Source organism: Psammomys obesus, unplaced genomic scaffold, assembly GCF_907164565.1.
Source record: "Psammomys obesus unplaced genomic scaffold, mPsaObe1.curated_primary_1811, whole genome shotgun sequence".
In the NCBI taxonomy this organism is placed as follows: domain Eukaryota; kingdom Metazoa; phylum Chordata; class Mammalia; order Rodentia; family Muridae; genus Psammomys; species Psammomys obesus.
In genome coordinates this window covers 3,507,053-3,519,753 of record NW_026596091.1, presented here as the reverse complement: position 1 = coordinate 3,519,753, position 12,701 = coordinate 3,507,053, and the positions used below count along the sequence as shown (strand labels likewise).

The 12,701-nt window shown below is 48.4% G+C and overlaps 1 protein-coding gene across 2 annotated transcripts in view; it reads left to right on the top strand.

Annotated features, from left to right (window-relative positions):
- Positions 1-9,426: 9,426 nt before the first annotated feature.
- The window catches only part of Txnrd1 (thioredoxin reductase 1), an 83,471-nt gene continuing 80,196 nt past the window's right edge, over positions 9,427-12,701 (top strand). For both annotated transcript variants that reach the window (XM_055627898.1, XM_055627901.1), the window contains exon 1: positions 9,427-9,796. The gene's annotated coding sequence lies outside the window, so the exon portion shown is untranslated. The remainder of the gene's footprint in view (positions 9,797-12,701) is intronic.

Sequence of the window (12,701 nt, the reverse complement as noted above, 5' to 3'; positions counted from 1 at the left end):
TGGACGAAACCTCTGAAAGTGTAAGCCAGCCCCTAATTAAATGTTCTTTCCCAGCAGGGACAGAGGCAGGCAAATCTCTGTGAATTCAAGGCCATGCTAGTCTACAAAATGTGTTCTAGGACAGCCAAAAGAAACCCTATCTCAAAAAAAAAAAAAAAAAAAAAAAAAAAGAGTTGCCTTGGTCACAGTGTCTCTTCACAGCAATAAAACCCAAACTAAGACAATCACCAAAAGCCGCCTGAGCATGGGTGACAGTTCACAAAAGCCAGGAACCTGGAGCACACTGCAAAGTCTATGATGCGCTCAAAATATTGAAAAATATCCGTTCTAGTGACTTAGTTTGGTCTAACTCTTTCAGATAGCTGGTCTTTCAGCTTGGCTTGGCTGAGAGTCTTCTTTACAGCTTGGCTCTGTTCTGAGATAGACTGTCAGCTTTTATGGTTTATTCTGTCCGGGAGGGGGTAGTGAATCTGGTCAGTTTCAGGGACTTCCTGAAGCAATTTTGATTGTTTACCTTTGTGTTCAAGGAGCTTCCAGGAAGGATGTTTCAAGCAGAAGAAAGTGTTATACAACAGATAGTGGCATTAATCATCTCTATCATCCTCTGTCTTCAGTGTTCCTTTGTTTGTTTTTGAGATAATAGTATCAGGTAGATAAGATTATCAGCTGGTCTTGAATTCACTGTGAGTTGAGGTTGTCCTTAAACTCCTAATCCTCCTGCCTCTACTCCCTGGTATTTGGGACACCTGCATTGTCGTCAGTGTTCTTTAGGACTAATGTGATTTTTTTTTTCTTTCCTTCCTGAAGGTGACTGATACTCACTACCATTGCAAGAATTTCTGCTTTGCCTAGAACGGGAGAGGGTCTTAGTTTTCACCTCACATCTGTCCTCTGACTGTAAAGTCAAAGATTCTTGTGAGAAACATCCAGAAGGGAGGGAGAATAGGGCTTGGGTTTAAGCAGTAGAAACTTCACGTTTTATGTGTGTTGGTTGTTTTTTTAAGGCCCCCATTATTATTTATTTTCTTTCTTTCTTTTGTTTTTCAAGACAGGGTTTCTCTAAGTAGCTTTGGCTCTACTGGAACTCCCTCTGCAGATCAGGTTGGACTCAGAAGTGAGAGATCTAACTTCCAGGTGCTGGGATTAAAGGCGTGTAACACCACTGCCTAGCTAAGTTCCCTTCTCCTCTTCCTTCTTTTTCGTATTTCAAGGCAAGGTTTCTCTGTGTAGCCTTGGCTGTCCTGGACTCTATTTGTAGACCAGGCTGGCCTCACAGAGATCCGTCTGCTTCTGCCTCCCAGAATGCTGGGACGACAGGCATGTGCCACCATGCCCAGCTTGTTCCATTATTTTTAAAAAGCAATAGTCAGTACAAATCTTGAATCACTGAGGGACAAAAGATTAAAAAGGCAGAGGTAAAAGCTCTTGTGTTAGAAGGCAGAACCAACCCTAAGAAAAGTGCTTGTTGTGTAAGCATTGATTCCTTCCCCAGTACAGGGTGTGGTGGCTCACACCGGTAACCTCAAACATTCAGGAGGTGAAAGCAGAAGGGTCAGGAATTGAGGGTCATCCGTAGATACATAGTGTGTTCAAGTCCTAATTGGGCTACATGAGACCTTGTTTCAAAACAACAACAAAACCAAGAAGATCCATCAAGGTACCTATTGGCAAAGATGGCTTAGTAGGTAAAGTACTCAGTATGCAAGTGTGAGGACCTGAGTTCGATCCTCAGCACACATCTAAAGAACAAAACTAAACAACAAGAAGAAAACCCCAAATCCAGGTCCAGCAGCATACACCTGTATTCTCAACAGGGGCGTGGAGGGAGACATTGGCTAGTTTAGAGGAATCCATGAATTCCAGGTTCAATGAAAGATCTTGTCTTAAAATACAAGGCAGAGGGTCTTGGACTCCACTTGTTTACAAATATGGTATGCGTGTGCGCGTGTCTCTCTGTGTGTGTCTACATACACATGAGTTTTAAACTATATCTTTACTCTAAATGGGGCAAAGCATTGTGGGATTTGTTGACAATGAAAGCAGCATAGAAGTGGGTGGAGTGTTTGCCCTTTTTGCCCCCAGGGAAGGTAACAAAGAAGCTGTGTTGCTACACAGTGTCTCAGTTTCCTCAGGCAGTGAAAGCAGTAACAAAGTCTGCCTGTTAATCTCAGTGCTCTGAGAGTGGGTTTCAACTTTCTCAGAGGAGCCTTGCTCAGTGCCAACCTGAAAGGGAGAGCCCCTTTGTGGCCTCGACTTTTGCTGTGTGCCACTTACATGCTGAGTGCATTTGACCTCACCTCCTCACCCTCCACTGCAGGGGAGGTATTGCCGTTGACATTTTATAAGATGGTAGAGGCTCAGAGATGTTCAGAAACCCGTGAGTGTCACACAGCCCGAGAGGATCACAGCCATAGTTGAATGAGGTCTACACGATAACAGAGCCTGGTTCCCACCTTGCTTGCCTGCCTGGAAGGCATGGGTGGACCCATCCCAACCAGAGTCATCGGAGTGGAGGGACCCTTAGGTGCCTTTCTCAGGATCAGGGAATCAACAGTGACCATAAGGCAAGCAGGGCTTGCTTTGTCATACTTTTGCATGGCACATTTAGTTCACTGAAGGTCATTCTGCCAACAGGTGGCCCTGCCTTAGGGCCTCTGAAAGGCAATATGGAACCTGTATGCAACTTCAGAAACAACAATTGTAATATCAGTCAAATGAGATTTAGGGGAAACGGTTTCATAATTTTGAAATCCAGAGCAAAGCTCAATGGGTCGGAGTGTTTTGTTAATGAATAACTGATGATTGATGCTCGCTAGCATTGCTGACATTGGTTCTCTCAGGCACAGAGCCAGGCGCCGGGGAGTGGGGGCGAGGTGGCGGCGGGAGGGTGACGGAGATGCAGGTCTGCTCTTGGCAAGGTCTGGCAATCTTCTGTGCAGTCCCGAGGCCACCCCGCTTCTAGCCTTTCCTAGCCAACTTCTGCCCTCTGTGAGCATACCCACAGTGCTACCCAATGCCATGATAGAAAGAGAAGAGAATATTCTAGATGCACTTGCCCTAGCGAGTCCAGTGCTGAAAGAGAAGCAAAAGAAGGGCATACAGTGTGGCTGGAAGGGAGTGAGCGAGAACTGTGGGAAGGGAGGTCGGAGAGGCTGCCTGGCCACTCAGTACCCAGAAGCTCCCAGCACGGGTTCGTGCTAGAGACTGGTAGCTGTCTCAGTCCTGTGTGCTGCTATAACAGACAGCCTGACACCGGAGCATTTAAGAACAGTTTTGTTTTTTTCATTCTGAAGGCTGGGAAGTCTAAGGTCAAAGAGCAGCATCTGATGAGTGTTCTCTCACTGCTTCAGCGCAGGGCAGAAGGTGAAGAGACCACACACTAGCAACCCCTTTAATCCCAGCTCTGGGAAGGCAGAGGCAGGTGGGTGTCTGAGTTGGAGGGTAGCCTGATCTACAGAGCCAGTGAGTTCCAGGACGGCCAGGACCACACAGAACCAAACCAAACCAAACCAAAAAGAGGAGGAAGGGAGGGAGAGGAAAGAGATGGGCTGGGGGACAAGCTCATCCTTTACCAGGGCCCCAGGACTGTGGTAACACACACACACTCCTACAGTAGTTCCTTTTTTGTTGCTGTGATAAAGCGCCATGACAGCAGTGACCCACAGAAGGAAGGGTTTACTTGGGCATACGGTCCTGGAGGCGCAGAGTCCATCACCATTACGGTGGCAGTGTGGCAGCAGGCAGGCATGCGATTGGTGCAGCAAACTGAGAGCTCGCATCTTAAATTACAAGAGGCAGAGTGAACTCAAAATGCCAGATCTTTAAGCTTTCAAAACCCATCCCCAGTGACACAACTCCAGCAAGGCCACACCCCTCCCCTCCCCCAAACAGTGCCACCACCTGGAAACCCAAATGCGACTATGCGGCAATCTCTTCTTCAAACCACTACATAGGTGATCTAGTGTCCTCTTCTGACCTTCACAACCACCAGGCACATATGTGGTACACAAGTATGTGGAGGCAAAACAGCCATACACATTGTGGTGGTATGAACAGGTCTGGCCCCCATAGACTCATGTGTATGAATGCTTGGCCCACAGGGAGTGGTACTTTTAGGAGGTGTGGCCTTGCTGGAGTAGGTGTGGCCTTGTTCCGGAAATGTGTCACTTGTGGGGTGGGCTTTGAGGTCTCATATGCTCAGGGCCCAGTGTTGCACACAGAATCCCTCTGCTGTTTGTGAATCAAGATGTAGAACTTTGGGCTAGAGAGGTGGCTCAGAGGTTAAGAGCACTGGCTGCTCTTCCAAAGATCCTGAGTTCAATTCCCAGCAGCCACATGGTGGCTCACAACCATCTACAATGAGATCTGGTGCCCCCTTTTGGTATACATGCAGGCAGAACATTGTATAAATAATAAATAATAATATATTAATAAACATATTAATATATTATTAAATAATATTAAAATAAGAAATAAGAAATAAAAATAAAAATATTATTTATTATAAATAATAAATAAAAATGTCTTAAAAAATGTAGAGCTCTCAGCTCTTTCTCCAGCACCATATCTGCCTGCAGGCCGCCATGTTCCCACCATGATAATGGACTGCACCTCTGAAACTGTGTTTAACTGCCCCAGTTAAACATTTTCTTTTATAAAGAGTTGCCTTGGTCATAGTGTCTCTTCACAGCAATGGAAACCCTAACTAAGACACACATAAAATAGAATAAATCTAAACATTTTAAAAAATAAATAAAATGTGACTTGAAAGCCAAGAGGAGTGCCTGGCAAGCAGAGTGTGGGGCATGAGAAGGGCAAGGGTGACTGCCAGGATTTGGGCACGAGCTGCCCTTTTCCTTCCTTGGGAAGACAATGAAAAGAACAGCTCTGAGGAGGAGACAAGGTTTTGGGACACCTTGTGTTTGAGGCATTTATTAGACATTCAGGTGGGAATACAAGTTGACAGTTGGACACCTGAGCTGATCCACAGACAAGGTCATGGCAGGAGATAAAAATTTGGCAGTCATTACTGGAAAGATGACATTTAAAGCTTGAAGGCCAGATGACTCAAGGACCGTGCCTCAGGGCGTTTCAATGTCAAGTGCTAAGGAAGCTGGCCTGTAATGGCAAAGGAGGCTGACAGGCAGCCTGGGCATGGCAGGGGGAAAGCTGAGAGCTGGTCCCCTGGGAGCACATCGTTCCAAGGAGGGGGCAAGGCCAAGTCTGTAACTGAGAATTAATGATGTTGGCGTGAAACAGTGAAACAGCAATGTCCTGGCTTTTGATGCACTTTAAACAAATCATTTATAATTAAATTAAAAGTCAAAACAAATGTTCCAGGAGGAGGGCTTCTCATGCCTAGGACTTGGGGCAGTGGTTCTCAGCCTTCATAATGCTGTGGCCCTTTAATACAGTTCCTTATATTGTCGTGACCCCAACCATAAAATTACTTCATAACTATAATTCTGCTACTGCTACAAATAGCGATGTAAACCTCTGATATGTGGCCCCTGTAAAAGGGTCGCTTGACCCCCAAAGGGGTGCAGCCCACAGATTGAGAATCACCGGGTTAGAGGGCAGACATTGTGATAGGTCGCATGGAGGTCAACGGATCTGGACTTAAGTATGGAGTCCTGGGATCCTGGCTGAGGACAAACCATCAGAATTCCTGGACAAAACAAGAATAGTACTAGTGGTCTCAGAGGTGACACAGGACAAGGCTTTGTAAGGTACTGACTCATTTTAAGTATCCAAAGAATTGTTGGCTTACACACACCAAGAAACGATGGGATGACACAGGCCATCACATGACTCTCTGCTACTTTTGTCTCTGTACTTAAAAACAGAAAAGTCTTCATTTTAGTTAAATGTATCTTTTAAACAGAAAAAAAGTCACAATCAGAATTTTGATAATTTGTAATCTTAGCATAAATTGCATTTAAAAAAAAATCTCTGGCTGGCTTACAGTGATGCACGCCTGCAATCAAGAGATCTGGAATTTAAGACCAGCCTGGGCTTCACGAGATCTTGTCTCAAAAAACTGAAAATGAGGGCTGGAGAGAAGGCTCAGAGGTTAAGAGCACTGTCTGCTCTTCCAGAGGTCCTGAGTTCAATTCCAGCAACCACACGGTGGCTCACACCCATCTAGAATGAGATCTGGTGCCCTCTTCTGGCATGCAAGTGTACATGCAGGCAGAACATTACAAATATATAAATCTTAATATATAATATACATATATTATATAAATAAATAAATAAATAAATAAATAAATAAATAAATAAATAAATAAATAAATAAATGAAAAAATAGGGTCTGAGGAAGTAGCTCAATTGTAGAGTGCTTGCCTCCCACACACAAAGCCTTGGGTTCAGTTCCCAACATTCAGAGGATCTGAAGCTCAAGGTCGCCCTTGGCTACATAGAGAAGTCTAGTTCTGAGGTTCCATCTCTAAAAAGAAAAAAATCTAAAGCCACTGTCCTGATGTAGCATGGAACAAGAGATGTAGCCCTAGGCAGGGAGTGCTGCCTCTGCAAGGTCCTAGCTCCTAATGTCAGCTACCATTTTAACAGCCGCCCGGCACCTGCGTGAGGTCATCATTAAGGTTTGCTTTTCCCTTGCACAGTATGTTTTTATTTTGAGAAGCTGTGGTCCAGCTTTTTATTTGCTTTCTGTATTTAAGCAAACAACCACCCAGTGTTTTTAAGAATTCTGTGAGCCTGGGATGGTCCAGGAAAAAAACAGGACACTGGCCCAGGCACAAACCCATACCTGTCGCAGATCTGGTGGCTGCGTGAGCTCGGGAGGTCGCAGTGGGTTGGAAGCTCCTTAAAAGCCGGGAGCCTGAGCTAGACATTCTGCCCCTGAATAGAGCAAGGCTGAGGGGTGGGGTGGGGAGGGCTGAGGCTTAATGTACTGTAGTTAAACGATGGACAGAAAAACAAGACATTGCAACAGGCCCAGGGCAGCGATTCTGTGTCTGAGGGGCCCTTATGAGGGTCTGAGGTCAAAAACTCACTCCCGTTCTTCACTAGTGGAGACACAGATGGGGTACCCCCTCAGCACTGTGTCAGGACAGCCTTAGACACAAACACGCTCATTGTAATTGGATTTGCAATCTTCTGAGAAGAGCAACAGTTTGGCAGGAAAGATGGCACATGCCTAATATCTGGGCACTAGGGAGGCTGAAGCAGGAGGCTTGCAAGGTTGGGCCCAGCCTGGCTACCCAGTGAAACCTTGTCTTAAAACACCGAAAACCAAGAGGCTGCGGAGATGGCTGTGGGAAAGGTGCTGCACCAGCCCGGCCAGCAGAGCAGGGCGTAGCAGTGAGTGTCTGCAAGCCCAGCACACCCCACTGCAAGATGGGAGGCAGAAACTGGAGAATTCAGGACCAGTGCAGGCCGTCAGGTGGCCGAGGGCAGCAGGAACGAGGGAGACCCTGCCCCAAAACACGGTGGATGGTGAGGAAGGTGCCTGCATGCACGTGGGAACATGCACACATAAACACGTCACACACACCTATATATACACACCACACACACACCAGAGGGAGAGTCAAAACCAAATAGGAAGCATCGACATTTGAAACCATAAATGGGCAGCTTACATGCATACACAGCACAGAATGTGGACCAGTCTATCGTTGTTACTAAAAATAGCATTTCCTTCTTCCTTCCTTCAATACCAAATTCCTGTACTCTCCTAGGCCCTTCTCTCTAGGCATTTGGAATTCATCAAAGATGAAAGTACAAAGATGATATTTTGCTGAGGTTTATATTCCTGGATCAAGGAATGGCCATAGGAGTCAGAGGTCAGAGGGGCGACTACAAGGTTCTCTGTGGTCAATGCAAACCCAACTTTCACCTGAAAGGGAACGAGACAAGTATTACTGACTGCTCAGAGAACACAGCTAGCCTGGAGTAACATGTTCCAGTGTGGAATCTGCTATGCAAACGTTTCTAGTCTCGGGTTAATGATTAGATAGTCATAAATCAAGACATTCAGTGCTACATTGCTGAAGCCCCTGGTAGGTGGGTTACTGAAAGGCAAGGTTTCAGATGCTACCTCGTGACAGTCTTTGGATTCATGGACGCTGTGTGCGCACATGTGATCCACTTCTCCCCAATAGGGCAAAGAAAAATAAAATCAAGACTAAGCATAATAGTGTGTGCCTGTCTGTAACCATAGCTGCCACTCAGGAGGCAGAAATTAGAGGATTCTTATTTGAGACCAGCCTGGGCTATATAGACTCTGTCTCCATAAATAAACATAAAAATATACAGCTTAATTTTCAAAAACACTGGATGAGGCTGTGGTAACAAAAGAAAGCAGGTAGCTGAGTGGCTTACAAGGTCAGCCCAGGCTAGACACAAGACCCTTCCTCAAAAAGACAAACAAGTAAAAAAAAACAAAAACAAAACAGGGCTTTTGTTTTACATGCTCAGTATGTAATAAAAGCGAATTTGATCCCCGGAGCCACATGATGGAAGGAGAAAACTAATTCCTGAGTTGTCCTGTTTTGTTTTTCCAAGACTGGGTTTCTCTATGTAACCCTGGCTGTCTGGAACGTTGTAGATCAGGCTGGCCTGGAACTCACAGAGATCCTCCTGCCTCCGCCACCGGGTTTAAAGGCGTGAGCTACCACTGCCTGGCCTGAGTTGTCCTCTGACCTCCACACATGCACCATGACACGTAATTTTTAAGAAGCCAGAGCAAACAAACAAAACCAAGGGTACGTTACCCCACCTAAACACAAGCCGCCCTTCCCAGACTCTCCTCTGGCCCCACCCCATCCACCCCCAACCCCTCTCTGCTCTCCTCCACCCTCGGGGCTAGCCCGTCCACCGCGTTATCTCTCCCAGGCCGTTATCTCTCCCTGGCCCGCAGGGGCGCGCGTCACCCCACCTGGCCATCCTCCGGCATGCTCAGACCCCTCCTCCTCCTCCTTCCTCTCCTTCTTCCCCTCTTCCTCCTCCCCCTGCCCTCCTTCTCCTCCCCCTCTTCCCCCTCCCCTCCTTCCCCTTTCCCCTTCCCCACTCTTCCCCCTCCCCTCCTCTCCCTTCTCCTTCCCTCTTCTCTCCTTCTCTCTCTTCCTCCTCCCTCTCTCCTCCCCCTCTTCCTCTTCCCCCTTCCCTCCTCCCCTTCTCCTCCTCCCGTTCCCCCTCTCGTCCTCCTCCTCCTCCCCTCCCCCTCTCGTCCCCTCCCCTCCCCCTCTCCTTCCCCTTCTCTTCCTCCCCTCCCCCTCTCCTTCCCTTCTCGTCCTCTTCCCCCTCCCCTCCCCCTCCCCCTCCCCCCCCCCCCCCCCCCCCCCCCCCCCCCCCCCCCCCCCCCCCCCCCGCCTCCTCGCGTGCCGGGGCAGCGCGCGAGCGGGGAGGCGGGACGGTGGGCGGAGGGCCGGAGCGGCGAGGGTGCGTCAGGTACGGCCGAGCCGCTGCCCTGCACGCCGCCCCGGGGAGCGCGCCCTCCGGAGACGCCTGGAAGCGGCCCGGAGCCGCCTGGAAGCGGCCCGGAGCGTCGGTGGTCGGCGGCCGGGCGGCAGCGGAGAGGGGCGCAGGCCGCCGACGGGTTCCCGAGGGCGTTGGTGGCTCGGCCCCGCCCCGGCCTCCGCCGCCCGGCCTGTGCGAGCACCTTCCGCCATGGTGTCCGGTCACCCGGGCACAGGCGAAGGCACCGAGGCGCGGAGTTAGGAAACGCGCGCAGAGCTTGACCCAGCCGGAGGGGCAGCGCCCGGGTCCGACAGAGGCCCCTGGGCTGTGGGTTCTGGCTGTGACCATTGGTCGCCCGCCTCCCCCCGTCTTTGTAAGTTCCCAAAGGGGAGTTGAGCCCCGTGCCCGGCCCGCTGAGAGTGCAGAGCCGGCGAGGGAAGGTTGGCAGGGTGACTGAGGAGGAAGAGCGTGTTGGACGGAGAAGACCTGAGCGTCTGGGATGGGGAAGGGGAGGTCTTTGGGGGGTGGGCCAGTTCCCCCGTGAAGGGCAGGTAGCTAATATGGCCACCACTTCCGTTTCTTCCCCCACTACCGTGAGGGAGTTGGAGTTCGACATCACATTCTGTGAGGTACCTCACGATGCCTGCCCCCTGACTCCCATGAGCTGTCACTTGACTAGTTTTCTGTGAATTTTTTTTAAGATTTATTTATTATGTGTACAATGTTCTGCTGCTTGTACACCTGGTCACCAGAAGAGGGCACCAGATCTCTCACTATAGAAGGTTGTGAGCACCATGTAGTTGCTGGGAAGTGAACTCTGGAAGAACAGCCAGTGCTCTTAACCGCTGAACCATCTCTCCAGCGCCCTAAATATTTTTATATACAGTTGGAAACAAAACCACAGTTACTGACTGTATTTGCTGGTTTTCATGGCAACTTGATACAAGCTGTAGTCATTTGGGAAGAGGGAACCACCATTGAGAAAATACCTCCATAAGATTGGCCTGTGGGGCATTTTCTTAATCGGTGATTGAGGCCGGAGGGCCCATAGCATTTTGTTGGTGCCACCACGGCCTGGGCAGGTGGTCCCGGGTGTATAAGAAAGCAGGCTGAGCATGCAGTGGTGAAAAAAAAACAGTAATCAGAAATTCTCCATGGCCACCCTGCAGTCCCTGCTTCCAGGGTTCTGTCTTGAGTTTTTGCCCTGATTTTTCTCAGTGATGGAGTGTGACCTGAGAGTTGTTAAGATGAAATAAACCCTTTTCTTCCCCAAGTTGCTTTTGGTCATGGTGTTTTATCACAACCATAGAAATCCTAACTAAGAGGCCAAGCATGGTGGCACATGCCTTTAATCCCAGCACTCAGGGAGCCAGAGGCAGGCGGATCGCTGTGAGTTCAAGGCCAGCCTGGTCTACAGAGGGAGTTCAAGGCACCCAAGGCTTCACAGAGAAACTCTGTCTCAAAAACAAAACAAAACAGAAACAAACAAAGAAACTATCTTAACCATGTGGAGGTATTTAGTTCAACAGTGTTAAGTGAATTTGCACTGTGGCAAACATACCTGGAACTCTGCAATCCGATCAGAGGACAGCTTCCTGTTTCCTGGTCCCTCCGGTCAGTCTGTACTCAGCGCATTCTACCCTGTTGCTATGACCCTGACCACTTCCTTATCCAGGAAGAATCACACAGATACAGTCTTTTTGTGCCTGACTTATTTCACTTAACAACAGAATGTCTTTAATGTTTAATCTATATTGTGTGACAAGATTTCCTTCCCTTTTTAGTCTAAATAATAGTCCGTTCTTGGTCTAAATTACATTTGCTTATCCTTTCAATATAGTCAGATTTTTTTTTTTTCTGGCAACATTGGGGATTTTACCCAGGGCCTTTCGTAAGTGCTCAACCAGTGAAGTACACTCTCAAATTCACATTTTAATTGAATATCTTCAGTTAATTCTTTAACAACTTTATACCTGCAAATAATGCATCTCAGAGCATATTCACTGCCGACTCCCCCCCCCCCCCAGCCCCCTGAGCATAACCTCCAGAGTCCAGTTAGTGCTCTCTGCTGGAATGTTGACTGATCGTGTTGACCTGACCTTGTGCAGGTAACTGTGCTTCAGTGAGTTCTTAAGGGCAGCGGCCAGGTCATGTCCAAGAGGCCGTATTTCACAGCTCCTTGTCAGGTCATGTCCAGAGGATATTTCAACTCTTAACATTCTTTCTTACCTCTCTTCAGTGATGCTCCCTGAGCCTTGGTGTGTGTGTGTGTGTGTGTGTGTGTGTGTGTGTGTGCGCGCGCGCGTGCGCGTTGATGTGAATGACTGATGTGTTGATGTGAATGACTTTGACCATTTATGAGCATTAACTGTGGACCACTGCAGAGAGAAGCTCTGGCCCAGGCTGAGGGGAGCCCTGAGCTACAGGACTAGTGTGTTCACATTTATAAGGTACTTGTTGATTGAGGTGTACTACATGTACAGGAAAGTATGCTCATTTATATCGCTATAGTACAGCTCACTAATGGCACACACACACAGTGTACTATACAGTCGGCCGCCGTGTTCAGGGAACAATACTGCCCCCCCCAGTCCCCTTAAAGCCTCCATAACAGGGCACCCACCTCTCCTTTTGTAGTAGGAGCAGGCATCCCATCCCCTGGAACTGGAGTTACAGGTGATTGTGAGTACCTAACATGGGTACTGGGAACCAAACCCACATCTTCTGTAAGAACACCGAGTGCTCATCGGCTCCTGGCCATTTCTCTGGCTCCTCCTTTTCCTTTTTCTCTTTCTGGGGACCTGAACTCAGGCCCTCACATATATATGAGCATCAGACGTACCTCTCGAATGACACTTATAAGCAGTTTTAAATGCCATTTCCCTGGAGTGCGCTGACGAGCTGCTTAGGGACGTTACTGAAATGCTGAAGCACAGGATGTGCTCTCAGCTGTGTGAAGCCCCAAGAAGCTGGTACCCAGGTGAGCACCCGAATCTTCCGTGAAGCGTCTCGCAGTGTGGGTCAGGTTGCCGGTGATGCAGTGTCTCCGTGACTGGATGATTCTGCACTTAGGCATCTATTATTTATCAGGCACTGTCAGATAAACAAGGCGTGACCTCGGCCCTTGAACATACGGTCCGGAGAAAATGCAATGTCATGGTGTGTCAGGAAGGCAGAGGGCCCCCCCCCCCCCAGCAGCTTGGGGAGAAGGACGGAGGGGGTTGATTTTTTTTTATTTATTTATTTATTTATTTATTTATTTATTTATTTATTTATTT